The sequence below is a fragment of the Haemaphysalis longicornis genome, unplaced genomic scaffold (assembly GCF_048455015.1).
Source record: "Haemaphysalis longicornis isolate Haplotype H1 unplaced genomic scaffold, Haemaphysalis longicornis Haplotype H1 scaffold_13, whole genome shotgun sequence".
NCBI lineage: Eukaryota > Metazoa > Arthropoda > Arachnida > Ixodida > Ixodidae > Haemaphysalis > Haemaphysalis longicornis.
Window position 1 is genome coordinate 90,898,289 of NW_027526233.1, and position 27,552 is coordinate 90,925,840.

Genomic DNA, 27,552 nt, shown 5'->3' on the forward strand with positions numbered 1-27,552 from the left:
GAGCTATTCGAACTTCTCGGGGCCCCAACGAACTTCCCGGCTATAAAAGAAGCCCGGAGGCTCTCATCGTCGGCATTCCTCGGCGGCTTCTCTCCGGCACCAGTCTCTTCGGAAGCACAGAGTGAAAAGGGTGCTGTCGCCTTTGTGCGAGTCATGTAACGTTTGCTTACCCTGTATATAATGTATATAAATGTTACTTCAACTCTTCGTCGGCTCGAGAACTTCGTCGCTCTGCTCTGCGCCGCGTCGATAGCGGACGGAACAAGGCAACTTTGCTACGCCGGTGACTGCGCTCGGGTGGCCAGTCGCAACAGTGGATGGCAGCTGCGTGATCGAGCGGCAACGGCTACTACCTGGTGTGGAAAGCGCTCGACGTTTTCTCTCGGTTCACCAGACTTCTCTAGCACAGGTTATGGTAGTCCAGAGAAGGGCTGTGTAAAGCACTGTGTATACCTTTGATTGTTTCATGCCTAGAGAGTGTGTTGAAACCAGAGCTAGTGCCGAGAGGTAAACAAAGGAGCGTAGAGAATTACTTGCGCGTGCCTTACTAGTAGCTCGATAGTATAGGAGCGGCAAGGGAATTCTAACGCGGGTAAGCAGCAAGAGGCCAGTGCAAACGATGGAGGACCTTAAAGTGAAGGAACTCATCGAAATTTGCGAGGAGCTGGGCCTTGACTTAGGCCGTGCGAAACGGAAGCCTGCGATCCTTGAGATCATGCGGAAGGAAAACGTAACGGCTGAGGAAGTCAATGAGGGCAGGGCTGAAATCAAAGAGCGCCGGGAGCGCGAGGAAGCCGAAAAGAAGAGCTCCGCGAACGCGATGAAGCCGAAAAGAAAGAGCGCCGTGAGCGCGAGGAAGCCGAAAAGAAAGAGCGCCGTGAGCGCGAGGAGGCGGAAAGGCGGGAACGCCGGGAGGAAGCCGAAAGACAGGAACGCCGGGAGGAAGCCGAAAGACAGGAACGCAGGGAGGAAGCGAGGAAGCCGAAAGACAGGAACGGGAAGCCGTAAGCCAGCTCGAGTTGAAGTGGTTAGAGTTCCGGCAGGGCTCGCCGGCGCCTAGCGTAGCTTCTGCAACGGCTCCTGCGAACGGTCCGAGAATTCGGGACCAACTGCCGCCGTTCGTTATTGGCGAGGACATGGCGAAGTACCTCGTTAAGTTTGAGCACGTTTGTGAGCGAAACGATATCGAACGGTCTCTGTGGACGCAAAACTTGTTAGCCCTGCTTCCTGGAGAGGCATCGGACGTGATAACGTGCCTGTCGAAGGAGGCCTTTGAGAGCTACGAGGAGGTCAAAGAGGCTCTTTTGAGGAAATACAGGTTGTCGCCTGAGGCTTTCCGGCAGAGGTTTCGGTTTGCGAAAAAGGGCAATGAGTCGCATATAGACTTCGCATTTCGTCTGAAGGCTGACCTAATTGAGTGGCTCAAAGGCGAGGAAGCCTATGACGACCGCGACAAAGTGGTTGAGTGCATAGCGCTTGAGCAATTCTACCGCTGCGTCGAAGACGACGTCAGGTTGTTGTTGCAGGATAAGCTCCAAGAAGTAAAGCTTAACAAGGCAGCGGAGTTAGCTGAGGAGTACTACACCCGCCGAAAGTTGCATTATAAGGCGGTGCGCATTGAAAAAGCGGACGGTAAGGACGCTTTTAGGAAGAAGCCCGAGGAAGGGAAACAGCTAGCGCGTCGCAGTTTTCGAAAAGACTCACCTCCTACGAAAGAAACCGTTGGGGAAGGCATAGATGAGTCTCGAAAATCGAACAGCGATGCTAAGCAGCGCGCGGATGCCGCCCGGGCATTTGAGTCGCGGAAGCAGATAATCTGCTACAACTGCAAAAAGGAAGGGCACATCGCGGCAAACGGTAAACAGAAGGTTGCATTCGCTGCGATCCGAGAAACAGAAAAGAACATGCGGTTGCTCGAGCCCTACATGCAGGAGATAAACGTGAACGGCAAGAAGTGCAGAGCACTCCGAGACTCCGCCGCAACTATGGACGTAGTCCACCCGTCACTAGTTTCTCCAAACGACTGCACAGGAGAATGCGCGTGGATAAGGCAAGTTGCCGAGGAGCAGAGCGTTTGCTTGCCGATTGCGAGGGTCGTCATTGAAGGCGGTTTTGGTAAGCTTAACACCGAGGCGGCCGTGTCCGCAGCGCTTCCTGAGCATTTTCCTTATCTCTTCTCTAATAGCTCGGAGCAACTGCTCAAAGAACAGGGAAAATCGTTCTTTACCAGTTTGGCGTGCATGGCACTCACGAGATCGCAGGCGCGGAAGCTCTCCCAGGAACTTGACACTACCCCAGCGAGCGAAACGGTAAAGGCGGGGGAGAAATGTAGCCCGAGCTGCGAGCCGACCGCAGACTCTCCCGATAGGTTGGTTGAACCGCCAGCGGCCGAAGCGGATTGCGTCACCCATTTCGGCGGAGAAACCGAAGCGGCGGCGCCGTGTGAGGCGAACGATACGTTGTACCCAGTCTCCGACAGCTGGCAGGAGTTAATCAAGGTGGATCGAGCAACGTTCATTCGAGAACAGCAAAATGATAGCTCGATAAAAGCCTTGCTGGAGAACGTGAAACGGGGCGCGAAGAAAAAGAACGTTTCATTTCATGAGAAGTCCGGCTTGTGGTAACGCAGTTACACGGATGCAAAGGGTCAGAAGTACGAGCAGCTTTTGATCCCGGAAAAGTATCGCCGTCAGCTACTGGAACTCGCGCACGAAAACGCGTGGGCAGGGCACCTCGGTCTGAAAAAGACAAAAGCTCGACTTGCGCTGGAGTACTACTGGCCTAAGTGCTGGAAAGACATCGAAGGCTTTGTGCGCTCTTGCGACACATGCCAAAGGGTCGGCAGGAGTACGGATAAGTGGAAGGTGCCTATGAAGTTGGTACCAGTCATAACTGAACCATTCCGTCGGCTGGTGATCGACATTGTTGGGCCTCTGCCCGAGTCCGAGAATGGTTGTAGGTACATTCTAACCGCCCTTTGTGTCGCGACAAAGTTCCCGGAAGCAGTGCCACTCAGAGAGCTCAATTCTCCTCAAGTGGTTGACGCGCTCCTTTCAATATTTGCTCGTGTCGGATTTCCTGCTGAAATTCAGTGCGACAACGGTAGCGTCTTCACTAGCTGCCTAACCTCGACTTTTTTTGAAAGGTGCGGGATCAAAGTGGTGCACAGCTCTATCTATCAGCCGCAATCCAAACCGGTGGAGCGAATGCACTCAGTGTTAAAGCGAATACTGCGAGCCCTCTGCTTTGAGCGAAAACGCGATTGGGAAGCATGCGTACCTGCCGCTATGTTCGCTTTGAGGTCTGCTCCACACGAAAGTACGGGGTTTAGCCCTACGGAGCTGGTGTACGGCCGGAGTCTCAGAACCCCGCTGCGAATGCTGCGCGAGTCTTGGGAAGGTTACAGTGAGGATCCAAACGTGGTGGAGTACTTTCTTAATCTACTGCAGAGGCTCGGGAAAAGTAAAGACCTTGTTGAGAGCCACATGAAGGCGGCACAAGCATTGTCGAAGGCGTACTACGGCAAGTCGGCTAGGAAGCGTACGTTAGAAATGGGTAACCTAGTGATGCTGCTGCGCCCTTCGAAGAAAAATAAGCTAGAAGTTCATTGGGAGGAGCCAGCAAAAGTAGTGTCGAAGCTATCTGACACAAACTACGAAGTGAAGCTAGGCAAACGGCAGAACAAAATCTACCACAGCAATTTGATTTAACCCTACATTCAGCGTCATGCTGTGGTGAACATAGCTTTGAATGCCGAGGATGCGGAAGGCGCAGATATTCTGACCTCTGCGGACCTGAAGGAAGGCACTTCGGATCTCCTGCGGCAGCAAGTGAGGTTAGAACCCTCTCTAAGCGAAGCGCAAAAGAAGGACTTGGAGAAGATAATTTTTGAGTTTGAGGATGTTTTCTCTGATCGGCCCGGAAAGACTACGCTAATCGAGCATGACATTGAGTTAACGCGGGACGAGCCGGTTCGTAGCAAGCCGTACCGATGTTCTCCCGTACAGAAACAGATTATGGCGGACGAGATCAAGCGCATGTGTGACCTTGGGTTCATTGTCCCGAGTGAGAGCGATTGCACCTGCCCTCTAATACTAGTTCAAGTACCTGCAAAGAACCCCAGGCCGTGCGTCGATTACCGGCGCCTCAACGCGATAACCCGAGACCAGACGTATCCGATTCCGAACCTCGAGGAGCGGGTGGAGACCGTATCCAAGGCGAATTACATTTCCACACTAGACCTCGTACGAGGCTATAGGCAAGTGCCCCTCTCTGAGCGTGCCAGCAGATACGCTGCGTTCGTTTCCCCGTTCGGAACATTCCGTCCCGTCATGTTCAGCTTCGGTCTCAAGAACGCGCCGTATTGCTTTTCGAAACTAATGGATCATGTACTTCGCGGCCTGTCAGAGTACGCGCTCCCTTACCTCGATGATGTCGCCATCTTTTCGAACACATGGGAGGAGCATGTAGAGCACTTACGAGTCGTGCTGAGCAGGCTCAAAGAAGCCGGCCTAACAGTCAAACCGTCGAAATGTCACCTAGGTTGCGCCGAAGTGACGTACCTAGGACATGTAGTGGGGCGCGGCCGACGCATACCATCGGAAATCAAAGTAGCCGCGGTTCTAAACTATCGCCGACCGAGATAAGGGCTTTTTGGGTTTGCTGGATATTACCAGCAATATGTGAGAGATTACTCCACACTGGCTAGTCCTTTAACTGACACTCTCAGAAAGACTGAGCCAGTAAAGGTGGCATAAGACACCAAGAAGGAGGACCCGTTTCAAACGCTCAAACGAGCACTGAGCGAGGAGCCAGTCCTAATGGCCCCCGACTTTTCGAAGGGTTTCGTGATTCAGTGCGATGCGAGCGATCGTGGCATGGGAGCTGTACTATGCCAAGAGGATGCGAATGGCCGGGAACGACCAGTTTTGTACTTAAGCCGCAAGCTAACTTGCAGAGAAGAGGCGTACAGTACATCCGAAAAGGAATGTGGCTGCGTCGTGTGGGCAGTACAGAAGTTGGCGTGCTATGTAGCCGGTTCCCAGTTTGTTGTGGAAACTGATCATTGCCCGCTAACCTGGCTAAATAACATGTCATCTAAAACGGTCGTTTGCTAAGGTGGAGTATGATACTCCAGCAGCACAATCTTCTCGTTCGCTACAAGAAAGGAAAGTTGAACGCTAACGCAGACGCACTAAGCCGTGCGTTCTAAGTAAGGCTGCGGTCATCCTCCCCGTGTCTTTCATTTCGCCTCTTCCTGAGCAGCTTTTATCTTAACAGGTAGATGGGAGCAAAATTATTGCCCTCATTTGCTGCCTCAGTTGATTATTTCCGTACCGCGTGATTTTAAGTAATCAACCTTAGTTATCATTTAATGTCGTGTGTTACGTTTGACACTTAGTGTGAGTTCTTCTTTTAAGAGTTTTACATCCCGCATGGGTCTCTTGGTGTGGAGGGTCCAAATTTGGGGATAGACACTTAGCTAGGACAGTTTGTCACGTTTTAGAGTCAGAGGACAGAGGGTGCTTGCGTGCGCTTGGTGTTGCCTGTTGTCGGTCGGTTATTTGCAAGCTCCAGAACGATGAGCACCGGGGCCGAGGACAGAACAGAAGAGCCGGACGCAGCTGTTCGAGACACCTGGCAGCACGGCGAGGTACCTGTGATCCGGACCTGGCGGGCGGTACCCGTTCATGGAGAGGAACTTGGTGGAGCCGCCCTTTTCCTGGGGCACTGGAGGTGTACCTGGATGAGCCTGGCGAACGAGCGCGCCCAGCATCCGAGCCACGTGGAGGCAGCTCGTCTTCACGGCGCATTGTCTGGCGGCGGGGGTGCTGTTGTGCCAGAGCGCCTGGCCCAAAGGTGTTGCACGAAGCGACGCGCCGACAGCGAGGCTGAGTCACGCCTCTCCCTTTCATCGCTGCGGCGCGGCCGAATCCTGCATCTCGGAACGCTGCGGCGCGGCCAAATCCCGCATCGGAGAACGACCAAACAAGGGCATGTCGCTACGCCCGGAGGCGAGGTCACGCAGACGGTGGTGGCGTCGCCCTCCCTTTCCCCATCGGCGGCGCAGCTGACTCACCGAGTGACAAGCGTGCTGTCGCCTTTGTGAGAGTTATGTAACGTTTGCTTACCCTGTATATACTGTATATAAATGGTACTCCAACTCTTCGTCGGCTCGAGAACTTCGTCGCTCTGCTCTGCGCCGCGTCGATAGCGGACGGAGCAAGGCAACATCGCTACACCGGTGACTGCGCTCGGGTGGCCAGTCGCAACAGTGCCAATACAAACCACATAGAAAGCATCTTGAGGTAACACACAAATGCGCTTTCTTGGGTCGCGCTCGGACCGTCATGTATTTTGTGCAAGGCGAAGTATACGAAGAATTTAAGTCTTCTTTGAAAAGTAAATTAATTTGAGTGTACCTAACACTGGTTATTGCACCTAATTAGTTCATTCATAGTGGTTCATTTAAAAACAGCTGCCAAACAACACTATAGCAGGTGAATCAGACTGCCTAGCATGAGACTATCATCATTCACTAGTGTAGAGTATTCAGAGACCTAATGTGTATTGCTTATGGCAGTGATTAACGAAGCTGACCATTAATTAAACTATCAATTGTATTATTTGCGACAGCTAGATCTGCACGTATTGGTTCATCCAGGGCCACCTGGAGGCGTTCTTCAGCTGTAATCACGTGATAAAAGGAAGGAATGCGATACGCGATAGAAGGAAGGAATTTGACATGCGTAGCACAGCCTTCTCATTTATGCGAACATCAAGCCGGTTGCCGCAAAGGTGTCACACCATACCTCGTCGAATTTCCACGCTTCCATTCCAGCGTGCTCACAGCAACAAGGATGATGACAAAGCTTCATTACCGAAGCTGGGTTCCAGTAATGCTGTAGCTGATTATGAACGTTCTGGCTAACGCTCATTCAGACTGTGGTCAGCAGCCTTTCTTATTTTCATCAAAAATATTGGGGCGTCACAATGGCATCAGGCCATGTAATATGTGCTTCACAGCATAGAACAAATTCCGTGTCGCAATTGTGGCAACGAGAAAAAGAAATTTGACATTGACAGCCTTGCCCTCTCATCGTTCTGGCGGTTTTGTTTGAGGTGTGAGAAGTTGTGGTGCGCAAGCTGAGCCCAATACTATCTTGCACACAAGTTACTTTTCATACGTACAGTATTATTTGGCTCTCAGAACAAGCAAAATTAAACACTGAAAAAGCAAGGGGGTCATAAGTATGAGCAATTCTCATCAAACAAATTTTATTTCACCACCAGTAATCCCACCAGATCTCTAGGGAAGTTTGTGATGGTAACAGCAAGGCTAATGTGACCAAATGTGCGACTTTAAAGAAAGGAAGAAACTGTAGAAGAAAGCTAGGGATGTTAACCAAGCCAACAGGAAGACGAACTGTCCAGCTGGCTCTGCTTTATATGTGGAAATGGCAATAGGAATCTTGAGAGGAAAGGAAAGGACTTGTATAACAGAAAGGATAGAAAATTCGGGAACAAATAAAAAAACCATGGCGTCGAAATGGCCAGTACAAAAACAGCACCATGGGCGAGAAAAGAAAAGGCATAAAACAAGCAGGCAAAACGATAAAATGGGCAAACGAAGGTGCTGCATGAAGGTAACACCCCTACAGCACCTGTGACTGTTTTTCTCTCTTATTCACTTCAATCTGCTTCTTCAATGCAATAATGGATTTGGCTGCTTCGGCTCCATCTTGTCTAAAACCACTGAAATCTGACTGATTTTCTGTGCACATGATGTATATAGGGTACACAATTTCTTTTTTTTTTAATTTCTCCTCAGTGTCTGCTCCTTAGTGGCAAGCTTTCGTACCTGACTCGTAGAATTGCATTTGCTTTTTTTTTATTTTTTTCTTGTTTATGCTGCCTCTGTTTGTATGTTAATTTCGTTTTCTCTTCTCCAGCTCTTTAAGTTTTTTTTACTATGAAATTGGTTTTTATGTAAAAATATGTTTTGGCTTTTAGCCCTGTCTGTTTATTGACTTTGAACCTGTCATAGCTTTGCTGGAGCAAGTTAGTTCCCCACATTATTTTGCTCTTTCTTTATTCCGGGAGAGGGGGGCATAAAACTAAAAGCCAAAGAGCCCTGCAACGACTGGTGAACACTCGCACTAATTTCTTTGTGGTTGGAACTACTGAAAGCTATAGTTCCACAAACCCTGAATGGAAATCCGCATTCTGCATAACATCTTCTAGTCTCTTGTTTGCTTTTGTTGAGATTTGTTAAGGTTGCTGTCAAATACAATAATTGCGACCTAAAGCTAACCCACAGCCGTGGTAATATGGCTGGTGTGACCTACCCCAGCATAAAACGAATGCCCTATCTTCTAATCGTACATAGAAAGACGAAAAATCTCTTGCGTGAGTTTTTTGATGCACATGTCATACTAAAATTAAGCTTGGGTATAACATGGTTATTGAATCTAAGCTAATCCAAGGGCACTACTTAAAATCATATCAACTGGATACAAAAAGTTTGCCCACGTCCTGCAGGGGCCCTGTAGACAGGAATTTACATTATCTGAAAAAGCGTGTTTGCTTCGCATAAAGCGGAATAACATTTCGACTAACAGTTATCCGCATTTCTTGGTAGCACAGTAAAGTTCAAACTTGTATTCGATATAAAAGCAAGCGGTTCTAAAGAGCACCTCAACCCAGCGTGAAGGCAGCACCAGCTGACGCATCCGGGGAGGGGGGGGGGTGAAACATTGTAAAATAGCGCGGTAGAGACGGGACAACGAAGACGCTACACAGGAATAGCGCTGGTTAACCACTGAGCTCTTTTGCGCTACGCAAAAGATGATATACAGAAACAGAGCATGCGGGAACTTGGGCAAAGCAACCAGGAAACAAGTCAGGAGATAAAAGCAATCAGGGCAAGGGGCTCGTTTTTAAAAAAGAAAAGGAAACGGTCTGGGGATATTATTAAGCTTTTATGGGAGCTCGCCTGCTTTCAACCCAGTCCGAGGATGTGAATAGGGGGGAAATAGGATAGGATGCTGAAAGGAAAACATTAGAAAGGTGAGGAAACAGTAGTTCACTGTGGTCGATTGCTTCGCACACACAACTCGAACATTGCTCGCTGGTGTCATGCTGATTTATGGAGACGAGAAGCCTCGACGAAAACTTTAAAGCCACGGCCGGTGAGTGCGCCTTTCCTCCAGCGGCCGTGGTAAAGCGTAGAGGCGAGCTTGCTGCGACGAGGAGCGAAGTCTGCGGCGGTTCCAGGCACTGCGGAGTAAGCTCGAATGGAGTGCGGCCGACAGACGGGTACCGAGGAGCGGGTGCTGGCACTTGACGGCCCACAGCAGCACAGGCAAATCCGGGTGACATCCAAATTCAGGGCGACGGCCTGTGCGGTCAAAGGGCTGCCGAAGCGAAGCTCCTCAGAAGCGGAGGAGCGCGGAAAAGCACGCACGCTTAACCTAGAAGCGACGACCTAACTCTGGCGAGAGATCACAAAAGCCACCTCCGAGCGTACGAAGTACGCGCTACTCTTCGCGAAACTCTTCTTAGTTGCAGATAATTCAAAACTGCATCTAGAGCGTTAGCATAGCACGCACATAGGCTACCTACCCCTGGAGAAAATTCACACAACGTTTTCACACACGAAAGTTGTCTCTGCGCATTCACGGCAACGGAGGCTGCCATGATGGAATTGGTAAGTGGCCAGGTGAAGACCCATCACTGCCGCAAACCCTAGTAGGCAAAAAGACAGCAGGCAACGGTGTCAGGGTGGCAGCATAGCTGCGCTCCAGTTTAGCACGGTTTCAATGCACGGGCTGGCCGGGCAGCTTTTCCTCTAGAGTCAGTATTATTAACTCTATGGTGAGGGGCATACAGTGGTGCATCTTTCGGCGTAGACGGCGCAAGTAGAACTGGTTACCGCCTGATCGACCTCGCTCTTCTCTGTAGCTTTTTCCAAAACGTAGCTGTGTGTAAGATAAGAAGTGCAACAAGGGAGAAATTACTTTGGAAGAGGCTATTGACAGGCGTAGCGGTTTGGCGTTCTCCATAAATTTCACCGCCAGCACGTACAATGCTATCAATGTGCTCGAGAGATTCAGGAGCACTTCTGGCAACATCTTTGAAGGGATTGAAAGGTTCGTGTACGCCTTGATACCTGCGGAAAAAGGTTGGTACTGGGTCACACCATGTGTGCTGTGGTCAATCTACCACCACCGCCAACAAAGTTTGCGTCGTACAACGCAAGGCTTCTTGACGCCTGCACGACCACAGTGAGGAGTAGTATGACAAAAGCAGCCGAAGAACTAAAGAAAGAGGCCTTCGACTCTGATGGAGAGCCTGAACCTGCGGTCACGGTGGATGGAACAAGGATGAAGCGTGGTTATTTTTCACTATATTGTGTCGTAGCAGCAATATTGCCTTACACATGAAAGGTGCTCGACTTTGAAGAAAAATCCATGTTTTGCCACATCTGTGCTCGCAACCATCACACAGATGACAACATGAGTAAATGTAAAGTTACCTACGATGGGCCATCTGGTGGAATGGAATGTGTTAGAGGTGTAAAAAGCCACCAGCTAATGTACACAAGTTGCAATGGTAATGGAGACACTAAGGCATACATTTCTGCCAGAGACTTACAGCCCTAGAAGAAGGCCATAGAAAAGCATGAATGTGTGGGACATGTGCAGACGCGAATGGGCATGATGCTCATGCAGGAACACCAAGAAAATGTAGAAGGGGAAAAAGATCGCCGATGGTCTGCCACTTTCAGGGAAAGGACGCCTCTCAGAAAAGGACATCTACCCCTTCAGGTTTACTATGGCAAGGCTATCCAGCAAAATGTAGATAGCTTAGATAACATGGCACGTTCGTTGTGGGCAATATACTTTCACAAGATATCCACAGATCCCAAGCCCCAGCACGGACTCTGCCCAAAAGGACCATCCCCATGCTGTGGGTAAAAGCGTAGCCTTGTTGAGGAAAGCACGACCTACACCCACAAACACAACATTCCTGAGGCAGTGATGGATGTCCTCAAGCCAGTGTTCAAGGCGTTGTCAGATCCAGATCTTCTAAGGAAATGTCTCCATGGAAGAACCTAGAACACTAATGAGTCACTCAACCAACTCATCTGGTGCCACTGCACCAAGACAACATTTGTCAGCGCTGACACGGTGAAAACAGCAACTAACGATGCTGTAGCATACTACAACGATGGAAATTCCGCACGGAAAGCAGTTCTGGAAGTCCTTGGAATTGTTCCAGGCACGTTTTGTGACATTGCCTTCGAGAGGATGGACAAAGAGCCTGTTGACCGGGTAGAATTTTATAGCTCCGTCGAAAGCAAAGAAAAACGACGAGTGAAAAGGAACACCACGAATGGTTTGAGAGACACCTCTAAAAAAGCCAGCTGTGAAATGTATTCTCCTGGTTCATTTAAAGCATACTTGAGCAGTACGCAAACATAAAACTTCATTTTTCTCAAATTGGGTTTTCTGTAACTCATTGAACTTCAACGTTCTTTTTTAGGCAATGTATTCACTTGATTACAACGGAACTTTGCACACATGCTCTACAACTAATCATAAATATTTCTTTACTAAAATAAACACGTTAAGATAAATATTACTACTGCAAAAACAGGTATACTACAAGACAGCCCCTTACAGCTGTTTGCTTGCAGTGACAATATTTTTATTTGCCCATATTCCAAGTATGATGATCAAAGTCTTTATTTCAGATAAAATCAATAGTTATTTTAAAATATCAGGCGCATTATCATCGCATTGCTCCTTCTTGTTCCACAGAAAAGGTACATTGAATTAACAAACACACCTGAAGTTTGTGAGTGGGCCAAAAGAAACATACACAATCTTGACCCAGACAAAGTCTTTCATGTCTTACCCAGTGGCATCTTGTCTGCGCACAACATATTTGATGCGAATTTCTGCAAGCGTTTCAGAAATATAACGTTAAATTTACAATGTATAATTTACCCGACCATACCTCTATAAAAGAAGGCAGTAAGAACGTAGCCAAATACGACGCACCTGTGTCGAAGGAAAAACAAGTTTATTGGAGCGAATTTGTGCTCCCCAAACAACGAAAAGAATACAAAAGCGGCCAAGCGGCAGTCAACAAATTGACGTGCGTAGGCGAGTGTCGGCGAATCGAATACCGCGGCGTCTGCATTGCAGGCATTTATCTTTCGGCGGGAGTGTTTCTCGAACCACCGATTTACATGAAGAACATTGCTGGTTAAACAAGATTATTCTAGGCCGGTGACGCTGGTTTGATACACCTTCCCTATCAAAGGAGATAACACGTGCGGCATAAAGAAGGGAACGCGCGTTTCACTTGGCCCACGGATAACACAGCATAAACAAACGAAATGCACGGTGCATGGCAATCCCCCCCCCCTCTCAGAGTGCATCGACCCGATGTGAAAATAGAAGACAGTCTGAACAAACAACTAAAAAGTTCGTTATCTTGCGTAGTAAGGTTTCAGGTGAACAACGTGGACGACTTCGGGCCGCGTGCGTGGTCGTGATGTTCCAGAATCACCATCGGTGATCACCTCGTAGGTGTGTCGGCCAACACGCTGTAGAATCCGGTATGGTCCTAAATACGGTAGCAGAAGCTTCTCACTAAGTCCGCGTAATGGTATGGGAGTCCAAACCAACACATGATCCCTTGGGTGGTACTCGGAGTCGGAGGTTGTAGCACCCGGAATCTTCCAGCTGCTGGTTCGTTGTACAAACTCGAGCGAGCTGGCGGGCCTCCTCCGCACGCTGAAGGTATCTTTGGACATCGGGGGTGAGGGCGAACTCGTACGGATGTTAATCCTCGAGAAACAGCGAAGGGAAGCTGGCGGGGGGCGGAGGACGCTGCATTATCAACTAACGCTAAAACTCCTCTCCTCACGTTAACGGCAAAAGACAGTTATTTGGAGATTCATGTAGACGGCATACTGGTTACAACCCCCAATGAGAAGGGCGCGCAAATTTACATCTTGAGTGTTCTACTTTCTTCTAGACTTTACATTACTTACATCAGTCCTTTCGTGTGCTGTGTGTGTCGCTGATGTAGGTACGCCCTGATGCACTGAAATCGGAGCATCTCGCATCGCAATACCGGCCAGGAAACTGCTGCTCTTTTTATGGTGTTCAACTACTGCCCATGCAACCTTGTCCTCGGTCTTGATTTTCTCTCCGCTCAATTTTTCGTGATTGACTGCTCGGTTGGGCTACTGCACCTCGAACGCCCTCATTCTCATAGCGCCATCGACGAAGTAAACCCCACACGACGGTTCCTTTGAGCCGAGCACACCCACTTGCCTCACAAGGTCCCACGTACATCCCTTTGATGTCTCGTTCTATGGATGATGGCGTTACGTGAGTTTGTTGCTTCTGGATGTTCTTCTTGCTCGCAGTGCTGTGCTCCTTCATGCTTTTGTCCCGATTGCTGGCAACAACGTTGATTGGCGCTTCATCAACTCAGTTTCTGGTTCCAGCTTCTCCCGAAGGGTACAGGCCTTGGAATGATTTGCCCTCTTGACGACTTTGCAACCATTATCGTAAACCGTCCTCCTGACAGTTCGAACGACCGTTTAGCTAGTTGAGTGACGGGTGGCATTTTGGCAGCACTGATGTGTGCCGGAAGAAACTAATCAGCTTTTGCACAAGTTTGTGCCTTTTAGGGACATTTTTGATCTCGACAACCAGGGTCAGGGAACTGCCGTCAAACACGATGCTCTCAAACGCACTACACAACATTAACAGCGGCTGTACCACGCCCATTGTTCGCAAGTCCTTACCATGTCTTGCATTCTCAGCATTGCTTTAGCGAAGAGGAAGTAGAGGAAAAGCTCCAAAGAGTATGGTGGAACCTCGCTCAACCCCGTGGGCGTCACCTCTCCTTCTACAGTAAAAAATGATGATGGCTGGAGATTCTGGGTCCGCTACCGGCACGAAAACAAAATTACATAGAAGGGCATGCATCATCTCTTTTGGATGGATGATGCCATGTACTGCTTTCATGGTGAAAAATGTATGTATTTATTGATCGGGGTATTGCAGATTGCTATTGGCCTCGAGGACATACTGTGGCGCCACCTACGAGTGACGTCACTTGTAGGACGCCGAATCGTGTTGTCGTCTGCTACAACACATTTCCCGTGCGTATGCGGAAGCGTGTTTTTTTTGTTGTGGCCACCGTCTCGCCCGCTCCTTGTGGATTTGATGCAAATTACCGAAAAAGTTGTCTGTAAACCAAATAATTCTGGTAAGCAATCAGCGACTCGCTTGTTCCCGGCGACACAGCCGCGTTTAGGTAGTTGCTACCATCGCGACCCACAGCTCTTACATACGCAGCCAGCTAACGCCAAGAACGATGCAACTGATGCCGAGAAAAGTACGCTGTAAATTCATTATGAAATACTTGTGACGGGACATGTGTGTGCAAGCAAACACCTTGTAACAGCGACGGAAACGCGTCGCTCACTTATGATCTCACCGCGCGAACTGCTCGTATTGCCTGGTAAATGAATGACGCGAGAACGGTGATCAGATTGCTTCGCCGCACATGCTTAAAAGTATTGTTATGGTCTGCAGTTTGGCCTAATCAGTGCCTATTTCCCCTACGATAGTCATGCCCGGATTTGATTAACGACCACTGCCGTAGCCTGTACTCTGCACGGCGGATGTTTACTTTTCGCGACTGGTCCGCAATGTATGAACGGTATGAACGCGAGTTTTTAACGCCTTCGAGCGGGTTCAGACAAAGCTATATTTAGTTTTCATTAGGTGCTCGGCGTGGTAATTTATAATTGCAGCGTGTTTTGTATGTTTACACTAAACCGGCATTTCTCAAGCATCAATTTCGAAACTCACGACAATTTTCTCACAGAAGGCGAGGCTGCGTACGAGCTAGGCGAAACACGTCGTTAATGATTTCGGGTAATGGGGATATTTAGAATAGGAGAACCGAGCGTTGGGGACCCCCAAGAAGTTAGAGGAACCCAAACGCAACACGCGCGTGCGCGACGGGAGGGCCTTCGCCAACAGCTCGCAGCCGGCTTCGGATGCACGTAATTGGATGTTGGGAACTTTAGGCTTGGCGTCGCAGCAGATATTTCATCGCCGTTAGAGTTGCGAGTGACAGTCCGTAACAGAACGTTTCACCTCACTCTAACCGCGACGATTTCCGTATAAGCGATCGACGATCAAGATACCTGCACGGACTCGGTCGATGCCGCTCGCCGCGCCGTGCGTGAACGGGCCGGCGCTGCCGGGACCGACCTCCGCGGCCGGTCGGCCTAAATCGCGGCAGATATTTGAGCATCGCTTTGAAAACCACAGCTGATGACACTACGTATCAGAATTTTTCATCACACTAACATCCACTTTCACCAATCTGGAACTTCTTTTCCACGACTTGTGTGATTTTAAAAAGCGGCGACAAGTTGTTGCTGCTGCGACCTGCGTCGGTTAGAGCCGCACCCTCGGCTGTGCGGGCAGGCACGGCGGGTGCGTGTGCTTCTGCGAGCAGTCAACGCTTCACGATTTCCTGCTTTATAGATTTCTTGCAAACAAGGGAAATCTAGAAACTTCACTCGGCGATCTTCGTAGTCCACATTGGGCCTCCTCGATTATCAGTCCCGGATCGTCCGCAGACTGCCCGAGGCGCGATCCGGCGCTCGATTTTCCCATGTATTCTTAAGGTGCTTCCGGTCCGAACGCAGTCCTCGGACTGCCCGCGGACCGTCCAGGACTGCTAAATCGAGGATGCCCATTGTTGATCGGGGAAACAAGCCGCTGCTTACGCTTCGGTCGCATGCGTAATGAACCACCACGCTCATGGTGTGTGCGGATAATGTACCACAGTTGACACGGTTATACAGTCACCATTAGGTCGAACTGCGTTTGAGGCACTGAGAATTAACTTCAAACGCAGGAAATTAACACGAAAATACTTTTAGAACGCGCTTCCTAAGCGAAGCGTCACGCGCTGCAAGCCAACTACGCAGCAAGATAGGAACGGTGATCCTACAAGTGACGTCAAAACGATCGCAGCGCCGGCCTCTCCAGTGGTGGGCCTCGCGGCCAATGGATGAAGTTGACCAATAAAAGACGGCCTTTGTAGCAGCGAATGGCCTCTATAAATTTAAAGTGCCGCCTTTATATATTTGTAATGCAGCGGCCACAGTTGAGGATATAATGGACCATATGCTACATCGTATAGAGTAACTTATATGATTGTGTAATTAGACCCCGCCGTCGTTCTTTCATTGACTTTTGACCGTCCCCTTTACCGACTTTCTCGGATACTTGATATTTTCCGCTGGGTAGATCATCAAATAAACTCAATAAAATGCCAGTTTGGGCTCTTTAAAGGGACACTGAAGTGAATTTGTCAAGCTCCTGGTTTTGCTTGCAATGCATAGACCGCCTCAAATTAACACAATTTTTATCGTTTGCCCGGTTGATAAGTCGTTAGTTATTTCGTAAAGCGGGAAAGAAGAAAAACTACCATGTGCGGTCTGTGGTGGCGGCACGAACTAAAGGCTGTGACGTCCGGAGGATGTGCCACCGTGATTGCACGAAGTACAAGGTTAGCATTCAAACAAGTTTCAATATCGGTTCGGTAAAACAACATGCTTGACATCCGATGGCATCGTTGGAGAGGCATTTTTGATAGGTCAGTGATTGGCGTACCGCGGTTGTGCCATGTTGTCGGATGTCAAATGCATTAGACAATCCTCCTAGGACGGCTTGGAATCGTAGAAATCACTAGCCGAGGCCTACGCCTTGAAAGTGAATGAACGCCCTCGGAGTCACCGCATACGCTCAAATGCCATGCGATTTTCCCGGATATTCGGAGCTTGCCTAACTATTGCCTGTATCGTAAAAAGCGTGTTCGCACCCGGACCAAGGTGTGCTGATTCAGGCCTGTGCCCACTGCCCGCAAGCAGTCGGTGCTTGTGTCAACAGCCCGCCCACCAGAACTCGCTAGCGCATGATTGTTTAGAAACTCAATTTAGAAAACATCGGCCGCGAACAAAAAAAAATCATCTTACAAAAAAAGCACCTACACTCGGAGATTCGAACTTGCAACTTGCAAAACAATATTCATGGCGCCTTAGAACACCCGGCCACGAGAGAGCACTGCCGAGGTTAGAAAAATACGGTATTTAATGTATAACCAGTACACTTTTATTTAGTTTTAGCATTTCAAGTGCTTTATGTGACTATTTGTTGAATAGCGCTCGCACAGTAACCCTCCCCCAAACATCCACAATATCTCACGTCTAGCAAATGCATTTCTTTAATGGTAAGCGTTCGCAGACGTGTGGTCGTGCGGCTTACCGCTGTGCTTGTTCACCCAACCCAGCGCAAATAAGTGCTTCAGCTGCCAATTTTTGCGGTTTACGGTAAAAGTTTCAGTTCATTTTGTTTCCTCAGTACGTATATTGACTTCGCGGCTCTTCTCCCGCCTTCAAGTTGCCTTAGATTTTCCTACTAGCGTAATGTCAGCAAAGCGTCGCATGTGCACTTGTGAAACGCTTCTGTGGGGCGACCAGGACTCAGAGCTTCATTCAGTGCACAAACTAACAAAGTTAAGTAAGGCACATTCTTCCACTCATAAACGTGTTGTGGCTTAGTTTCAACTGAGCGAGCGAATTGCGACGACCCGTCGGCTGCCGGCGGAATAAACGCTGGTCTGACTGACTCAGTCGGAAGGTCGGCGACCCGTGCCGTAGCGCCGCCAATTGCCAGCTGATATCCTCCTGACGTCACACAAAAACGCCACAGAAAATGGGCGAGGGGGCAGAAGAGGACGGCATTTTCGAATTGATATTTCGACTAAATAAATTCGCGGAAACGCGCTCAGAGTGGTCGAAACATTGGCCTATAGACTCCGGACTACAATTTCGGCTGGTAATCCCGCAGTGTTTACAAATCCCTTCAGTGTCTCTTTAAACTATCTTTTCTTGGGCACCTCTTTAACCCCAATCTTGTTTCTGCTGACCCCAAAAACGTTCATGCTGTATGGCGTTTTCCGCAACCGAGTGTGAACAAAGAATTCCGCAGCTTTGCTGGTCTGTGATAGTACATCCGCTACTTTATTCATAACTTTACAGCAATTGCCCCTCATCTCATCGACCATCTTCGGAAAGACCCCATGTATTCTTGAGGCACTGAGCAAGTTAACCAATGCTCAACTTTGTTTCCCTGCTCATTCCCCGGTACTGTTCGCGGGAATTTTGACCAATCTGCCCCAACGTAGGTGCTTACGGACTCCAGCTGCCATTGAATAGCTCGGTTTTATCTCAACGGCAACACGGTCGTGAACGTTTATAACCCTACGCAAGTCGTTTGCTATGCCCCCAGATGAGGGCAAATATTCTATAACGATGCGCGAGTGCCTTGCCTTGGTATGGACACTTTACCATTGGCAGAGCGTGGTAAAGGACACATTTTTTAAGAGAAACCAGGACGGGTAAACGGTGGTAACTGGAGCCAGCGTGAAAGTGGTAAGCTGAACCAGTGGAGGGGTGCATTTCATTATACCGTGTTCCACATAAATTAGCAGGATATCAACCAAATAAGGTTGTTAATCCCCATATATTGCTGGATACATCCCAGTCCTTTTAAAATTTTTCTGGTTTTTTAGATAAAATTTGAGAAACAGGTTTTTAACAAGAACCTATGTGTAAACAGCTTAAGAATGTACTGGAGTAGCCAATACGTTTTTTTTACAAAATCATTCCTGTGCTATGTTTGCAGAACGGCAATTTAATTTTAATTTTTGTTTCACAGCAAAATTCCCATTTTTGGGCAGTAGCAGTGGCCTGTTAACTCTGGGTAGAGAACAAAAGTTTAACAAGTCTTGAACGTTATAACCGTTTCTAAAGTAAGATGAGCGACATGAGACATTTATTTGTGCTTGTTTTTCATATCGAAAAGATAGAAACAGGAGTAATGAACAAGAATCACTACTCTTACCTGCTTCAGATGAACGTGGTAAATGTATGTGGACAGCTCGAAGAAGTGATGCAACATATATATATTTTTTTTCAGCTTGCAGTTATTGATGTTGGGGTGACATTGCATGTTCAAATTATTCAAAGCTAGAAAAGCAGTGGCTGATATATGAACGCGAAACGTTTGCCGCCAATACACCATTTCGTTTGTAATGTTTGTTTTCGGGAATCATTGTTTTATTACACATAGTATACGCAAGCACAAAAATTGTGGTTCTTTTACGCGGGACTATCCGAGGTATTGCTTATTTACAGATGCGGACAAATGTATGAATGATAAAAGGCAAAGCTCGCACGACTCTGGAACCAGGCTTACTTCTTCTGCAACAAGCGCCCATCACGGCACTGGCAAATACCTACACAAGATTGCGTGGGATTTCTAGAACAAAAAATTACGTTTGACCCCTCTGGTTGAGGAGTGCGGCTGATGTAGGTTGAATATTGTAACCCAGTAAAAAACATAAACTTAGTTAAACATAGTGTATGCAGGACGTGGGCCGAAAAACGAACGACCAACAAAGAGTCTCAACGAGTGCACGTACTATGCTCACAAGTCTCTCCAATGCGAATATCGAGATGTCTGCTATCTGGGCATTTCTTTGAAGTGCCCTGGTTTCCGTAATCGCAAATTAGATCCATAGCCCAGATAATATGACAATGGGCAGCAATTGTGGCTGCAGTTCACGAATCCGCTAGAAATATCAAATAGGCAAACGTGTGGACATTTAGAGCCGGCCACAACACTCTAAAGGACACGGGATCATTTTTGATACGTGCATTGTCCCCGCTGAAACCGCCTTTCTTTTTCGCCACACGGCGATATAGATAAGACAATTACGTAACCACAAAAACATCTAGAAGGTGTGGGCTTTTCGCTCTGCTGGCGTGGATGACAAATTCGAGAAAATGAAGGTTCATAAACATAAAAATGTATCTTTTCAATCTGCCGTTACAAAGCGAGCTACCAAATAAGCGTAATATATTACTCCGTAAAAGATATTTACTGAAAGCACATTTTTCTGTGCCATTAATGATCCCAATAACATGATTATCATACGTTTATAAATTTTGATGCAGCAATTGTCTTCTACATCCTTAATGAGAACTATTTAACCACCTCAAAAACTTAAAACGCCACCCTAAATTCGGGCGGATCAATATGCGCTTCCCAAATTTTATGCTCAGTAAATCTCTGATAGCGCAACATTTAGAGAACCACTAACCCAATCAACAGTTTACAGAAGACTGCAGCAGAAATCGATTTGTTATAGTACAAAATTTCTATACAGAAAACCTTTTTAGTGGAATGACGAGGGTTGTTTTCATGTCATTTTTGGGCGCAAATTTTACTGCTTGCTACATATAGGCAGGTCTGGCTAACGTCGGGTGCTGCATTTGCTAGAACATCCGCCAGCAACTTCAAAAATATAACTCTTGCTTATATTACCAGTATTTCCAATTCTTCTTACAGAAAGCATTCTATTCATGCATCGTACTGAAAACACAAGAGCGCAGCATCGAGGACTGAGGACGAGATTTTTAGGCACGTGCAGGGCGTGGGTATGTTTTTTCTTGGCCCAAACAAAATCATTTGTGTGGGGTGCCTATGAAAGTATCTTTGAAAAGCAAGTTGCGGTGTGCAAATGGAAAATAAAACGAGAAAATAGAGCGCGAACTCAAAGCCACATTACGGATAATTAAGTTTCTTCACATTTTAAAAGATTCCTATAGCCTTGCAGTTCTGTAATATTGTTCACACGGCTTGAAAACCAGCGATTGAACATGTGCACCATCGATGCGCAGCGTTTCGAGGCAATACCTACACATGGTTTGAACGCTATTACAAGTAATACGCCGATTTCGCTCTAAAGAATATTTCACTCTATTGTAAACCTATTGCCTTCAGTGCGGCTACAATACTTTCGGTCTGGACATGAATATTGGTTGTTCTCTCCGAATGCGGGCGAGACATCTATATGCATGATTTTTTTTTCATTAATGAAACACGGAGACACAAGGCAACAACCATTGCTTATGATATTCTCATTCACGTACACTTGATAGCGAACCCGGCAAATCAACAGTCACATGACGAGCAGTTTGGCGATTGCATCCACGAATTGAAAATGGCGCTGCCTTTATGGGGACCTCTACGCAACCACCCCAGCGAAAGGAGTGAAAGTGCAGTCTGGGCTGTCTCTGGCGAACTGCTTTATCCCATTTATAAACTGTACACTCATATAAAATTTATTAGGACTCAGCTATAGCGTCCCTCAGTAAAAAAGATGTGTATTTTTAAAGGTGCAAAATTGCAACCTACCACATAGAAAAAATAAAACAATTAGTACAGTTTAAGTTTTAAACACAGTTTCTGTGATATAGTTCTATCGCAAAATAATGTTTTACAACCTTTTTTTATTGTCTGAAATAACTTTTAGAAACAAAAATACTTAGGAAAAAATAATTTTGCAAAAGCCACCAATTAAAGAAATGGGAATTTGTTCCTTCTAAAACACACAGTCTAAAATTTACGAAGGTACATTTGGGCCAAAAGAAAACTTTCGAAATTTTTTTTTCATTTTCTGAAATCTTGAGTCTTGCTACAGCTGACTTTACCATTAGCTATGTGTTGACCCATTCACAGCAGTGGGCATGACCTCACGATTTTAAAGTGTGTGTATAAGTTTTGCGTGGCGGGGTAGAGGTATACAGCTTTTGCTTGTTCCACGAAGCGTTATAGCTCGAGCGTTGGAAAACAAGCCACCCATCTTTTTCTTTTAGTACGTGTTACGTCCTAGCACGACTGTAATCGACTGTGGCTTGGGCGAGGCGTTAGCGACTGTCCCGGTGTTTTACTACCGTGACTACATCAAGGATAACATCAGACGACGGCATGAGACGGAACAGTCCGAAACCCTAATGGGCTTGGTCCTATGAATTCTCTTCATAGGTATACGAAATCTGCGCAGCTGAGAGTTGGGCGCGCACCTATCTAGCTCTGCTATTTACAGACGCTAGCGGGGCTGTGAACGCGGGATCGTTCTGAAATTTCCTAACCAGATTATTAATATTAGTTTATTAATATTTCGTATCAATGTTATTATTTTTTAATATTATATTATTATTATTTTTATTTATGTAAATTAGTCAAAATACTTATAGAGACGGAACAGAAGCACTTCTGTGAGTGGTGTGTGCGGAAGCATGCATGTCCGGTTTAAAATTGCCCACCGCTTGCTTTCCTTTCACATTGTCAAAGTGATAGCTATAAGCACCTTGAACGACTTTGATCTCTCTTTTACATCTTGTGCAGTTGCTCGTTACTAGTTCCGATTGATGCTAGAGTGCACGATGATTGCAAATTTTGCTGGTACTTAGTCCGCTCTCAAGGCCTCTTGCTTCCAGTATGCTTCCCTGCGGCGACATGGCGTTAATGGTCACACATACCGACTTCCGACTTTCGGCTCGAACAATCGTAAACCTATAGAGAATAGCTTATGCTGTGCTTCCTTTTCGGAAGAGTCATTTTTATTGTACGGAAGAAGGTCGGTGCCTTTTTTTCACAGCAGCTTTTTTGGTGTCATTATATAGAACATTTGAAAACTGTACTCGTAGAGTTGGCTATGTGGTTACGGCATTCGTGTAAGTGCTCGTTCGTAAACCTGTATTGGACGCTTCACCAACGTTTGTATTTGCGATACAAAGTGCTCATTCTTTTCTCACACCAATACTCTGAAATATAAGCCTAAATGAAGGCCTCAGAAGAGCAATTGTTGAAGGTGTTGGAACATTTTAACAAAGGTAAGAAAATGATGCGTAGGAAAAGAATGTAGTCGTAATGAGATAAAAAAAACTTCACAAAAGAGGTGATACACAATTTTACATGCTTCGGCGAGGCCCCAAAGGCTTACTTCGCTTCTGTTTCTTGGTGACATAGTTTTCCGTGAAAATGTTATTGGGCGGTGGGCCAAGTTTGAAGCGTGAACGCAAGCTGCTTAGGTGTTGCAAGTGCGAACGAAATTGTGGGTTCCCTTCACCATTGCTATCTCCATCCACCATGTTATATCACTGATATGCGAAGGGTGTGTGCTGGCGTCTGCTCCTCCCCGAAGCTTGTATTTATTAGCCTCCAGGGGACAGTCGATGGGCTCCAAGACTAATTAAGAAGCCAGCAGAGCTATGAAGCAAAATTGGGCGTTCAGCTAAAAGCAGAAATTGTGTAGGCAATGGCGGGGCTTATTTCCATATGCACGCCCATTCATAGTTTCTTCTTACTGCGATCGTGCATGCCAAGGACGCTAACGGAAATAAAATTTAGTTGCTATGTCTCAATTTGCGATATATTTGCAAAGTGCACACAAACGTGGTGCAGAGCTCGGAAACTCTTGCGTTTGCTTGTAATTACAAAATTTCTTTCCTGGCGGCCAACGGCAGCCCTATGCTAATGTGTCGCGTGTTATATCATTTTAATATTGACCTGTCATAGCAGAAACTGCAGGCTCTTGAAGCAACTTCATGGAATTATTTCTGGTGAAATGCGAAAGGCACACAACAAATGATCACTTCTGTGTACACTTTCCGCACCATCACGAAATTCGTACTAAAATAAGCAGATATGGGCACTAGTCTATGGGTGAATGTTCAGCGAAAGTTAGGAGCAGACAACGTATATTGTGGTGCACACTAGCTCAGCACAAGACCAGGTATTGTAAGATCCATATAAAAACTTTTTAACCGGGTGGTGTTGCTACTCCAATTTGGTGTCACAAACAGTGTTTAGTAAACTTAAATTCTGGATTTCGCAAACCTTTGTACAGGTGTGTTTGTGTGTACAACGCTTGCTATATTGTAAGCATCATTAACACATTTCAATTTACCCATTTTATAGCATTGACAATATTTCACGTTTTAAAATATTTTTGTGCTTGAAGTTCATCTGACGTGCAGTTGCCACGACATATGCATTCGTTGTTTTAGCCTTCTCCATCATTCCTCGGAGCGATTACACAGCCTGCAGTTGCGCAGCTATACTGCCCACACGTCACCCTTTTTTGGCGTTTCAAAGTACTAAAGAAAGTTTACTACGCAAAGAAGTACCGGCCCAAAATTTAGTATATTTACAGCCGCAGCTATTCTCAGAGTAATATGCGAAGGGATACCTTCTCTCCTTGGGAGTATCTATGTTGATGCCTCCCATCAGCAATTCTGGATTTGCTTGTAGGAATCCGCTTGTAGCAGGAATGTTTTTGTGATGGTAGCATATAAGGTTAGAAACCCTCAGGGTTAATTTTTTACCACAAAGTATTTTAACTGTTTCCACCTACATTTCTAATAGGAATAGGTGTTGGTATGCATGCATATTTATTAGTGTTTCATAACAGGGTCTTACCCGCCGCGTTGGCTCAGTGGCTAAGGCGTTGCGCTGCTGAGCACGAGGTCGCGGGTTCGATTCCCGGCCGCGGCGGCCGCTTTTCTGATTGAGGCGAAAAGCAAAAACGCCCGTGTGTACGAGATTTCGGCGCACGTTAAAGATCCTCAGGTGGTCAAAATTAATCCGGAGCTCTCCACTACGGCGCGCATCATCGCCTGCGTTGCGTCGGCGCGTTAAACCCCCACAATCAATCAATAACAGGGTCTTCACAGGATCTTTCTCCTTGCACTTGGTGTCTGCCCAGATCCTCATTCTTACCCTGGTATTCTTAATCCTTCCCCCACTCGAGCCTCCAGTCGAGCAGATCCTTGAGATCGATTTTCCCATGGATAAGCATTGCGGAATCACCCCCTCATCTGAGTGGAGGGAGCAAATAGAGTGAAGGAGGGGCTCAGAATACGGCCCTTAGAATCGTCCAGGCACGTGCCTACATCCCCCGCTATTCTGTTCTTATCGCACACCCCAAAATACAAGGCGTAGTTTGTGACGTGTACATAGGATCATTCTTAATTTTAGTTTAAAAACATTATGTGAATCATGGATCAGCTCAAGTATTTGTTAACATGTAAGAGTATACAGGAAGAACTAAAAACTATATTTTGCCCAAACTGGGGTAGGGAAAGATACAAAAAGTGGTATTCGAGAGCCTTTGCATCCAGACGTATGCAAGAAGCCAAGAGCTCTAGTGGCATCTCCGGGAATTTGGACAAAACTGGGTTGACTTTCTTGGTTGGTGCTGTTTAAAAAAAAAGGTAATTCTCCGTGGTCTCAGCAGCATGTACCTTACAATTGTTTTATAACACCCCAGCCTGAAGTTGTTCCCACTACCGAAAACAGCAAAAGTAGGATGCGTTTGAGCGCTGCAGTTAAGCGCAAGTCGGCAAGCAAGCCCAGTGAACCCGATGGATCGCGGCAGTTAAAAGGTAACTGGAGTCAGTAAAAATTAAGACTTCCTTGCCCCTGCAATGTTCTCAATAGCATCATGGCTGAAATTCACTAGTGTGAACGTTAATATTTTCCATGTGGTGCAACATTTTGTTGCAGAAAACAACGCCATCTTGGGTTGGACTAGCTTGGGCCAGTTACCAAAAGAAAGTTTTTTAAAGGCATCATTGTGTGTGATTTCCACTGCTTTTTAATAGCTGAAAACATTTTTGTCCGAGTCCTTCAGTGCAGTTTCAGCGCTTCGTCGCTTTATAAAGTATGGCTTTAAACGAAGGAAATGCGGCCAAGAGCTGCGTAATTTGTGATCACGAGGTAAACGTACGTGCGAGTGGACTGTGAGCGGGCCCGCCTGTCCGTGTAGTGTACGCGCTACCAAGTCAAACGCGGTGCCTTTTCGCTATAGATGCGAGAAGAAGCGCCGCATCTTTGCGCCCGGAGCACTCCTAACTGCGCTGTCCGAGTCCGACGGTACTTTATTTTGACACGAAGCAAAATAAACAGCAGAGTTTCCGGCCTCCTTAGCCGACCTAAGGGAAGCAGGCACAACGCTTTCATTCTAAATTTAAAACAAACCTTCCAACCAATACGGCGAAAAATTTCTGCTAGAGCAGACTAAATTATGCCACTTACTATGGTATGTATGTTGTTCAAGTATTTTTTTATGCAGAAAACTTGCATGCAGCCCTTTCTTCTGCGCAGAGCATATTTGCAGTAGATAACCCCATTTTAGTGCTGCTTTACTCGAAGCCCCTCACTAGTGCGCCTTAATGCAATTCTTTGATACGCCACTCGGAGATTGAAAGTGGTTTTTTCTCCTTTCCGCTTCCTGGGCATCCTTGGCAAGCTTGGAAAATTGTACCTATGATGCGGTAAATGGAGCTGTTGCGCATTTGCGCAGTGGATGCACTGGTACTATCACTCCTGTAGCCGTCTCGGTGCCCCAAATGTGAAGAAAAACCATTAAGCAGCAGCAATAAATAAAACAACGATCTCCTGCTAATTTGCATGCTTCTCACTCGTTGACGACGAACAAACGCCCTTCTAGCTATGGGTGCAATAGCAAACTGTGGAGTAGAGAAAGTTGCGGAGGAACAAGAACACTTGTCGTAGACATGGCAGTTAGCGATATACCCGTGAGTTGTATTTTCTCATTCCAATTATTTTGCTTGCCGGTAGAAGCTTGCAGAATACTTCATCCGCTTCAACCCAACAACTGGTGTTAACTTTACCTCACCACTGACCCGTACGCAAGCAGCAACGGCACGTTGTGTCCCATATTCTTAAGCCGCAGCCCTGACGGCGCTTGCATCGAGGGACGAGCTGGCCATGCAGATATAGAACTTTGATTTTATTATTTTACCACGCCTACATTCAGTTTGCACGGTTGGTTCTGAAAATTTATTTTCTAACCACTTTTCTATCCACGTAGAAACGTTTGTTACAACCCTCACAATAACTACTGCCCCGTTTCCCTTGCGTGTTTCTCTCGCAAGTTACTAGAACAAATTATAACATCAAACCCTGTCATGTACCTTGAATCAATTACATTTTAATCGTGTGAGACTCTAGTGGGTGAATTTACGCATGACATCATTCGCTGCGTGGATGATAACTTGCAAGTCGGCGCGATATTTCTGGTTGATTGAAACGACTTTGATCAGGTTCCACATAACCACCTTTTGCTAATTATCTTCCCCCGGTATTCTATAGGTCCGCAGGCTCACTCATAACGGCACTCACACAGCCCCACTCACCGAGTGAGACTCACCGTCGTTTCGGCCTAGCGAGTGCGAGTGCGACTGAGTGCGAGCGCCACTCGCGGTGATCCCCACTCACCACTCGCGAGTGCGAGTTCCACTCGCGGCGAGCCACGCTCAGCACGCGGGAGTGCAATCGCCACTCACGGCGAGCCCCATGCGCCACTCGTGAGTGCGAGTTCCAGTCGCGGCGAGTCCCGCTCAACACGCGCGAGTGCGAACGCCGCTCGCGGTGTTTCGCTCAGCCCTCGCGAGTGCGAGGTCCAATCAGCGCGAGCCCAACCCACAACTTGCGAGTGCGAGTTCCGCTCGCGGTGAGCCTCACTCACAACTCGCAAGTGAAAATTCCACTTACG

The 27,552-nt window shown here is 47.1% G+C and overlaps 2 pseudogenes; both read left to right on the forward strand.

The window, feature by feature from the left end:
* Positions 1-482: 482 nt before the first annotated feature.
* On the forward strand, positions 483-4,738 carry LOC144163950 (uncharacterized; annotated as a pseudogene).
* Positions 4,739-5,581: 843 nt separating this feature from the next.
* Positions 5,582-27,552, forward strand: part of LOC144163951 (uncharacterized) — a 60,840-nt pseudogene continuing 38,869 nt past the window's right edge.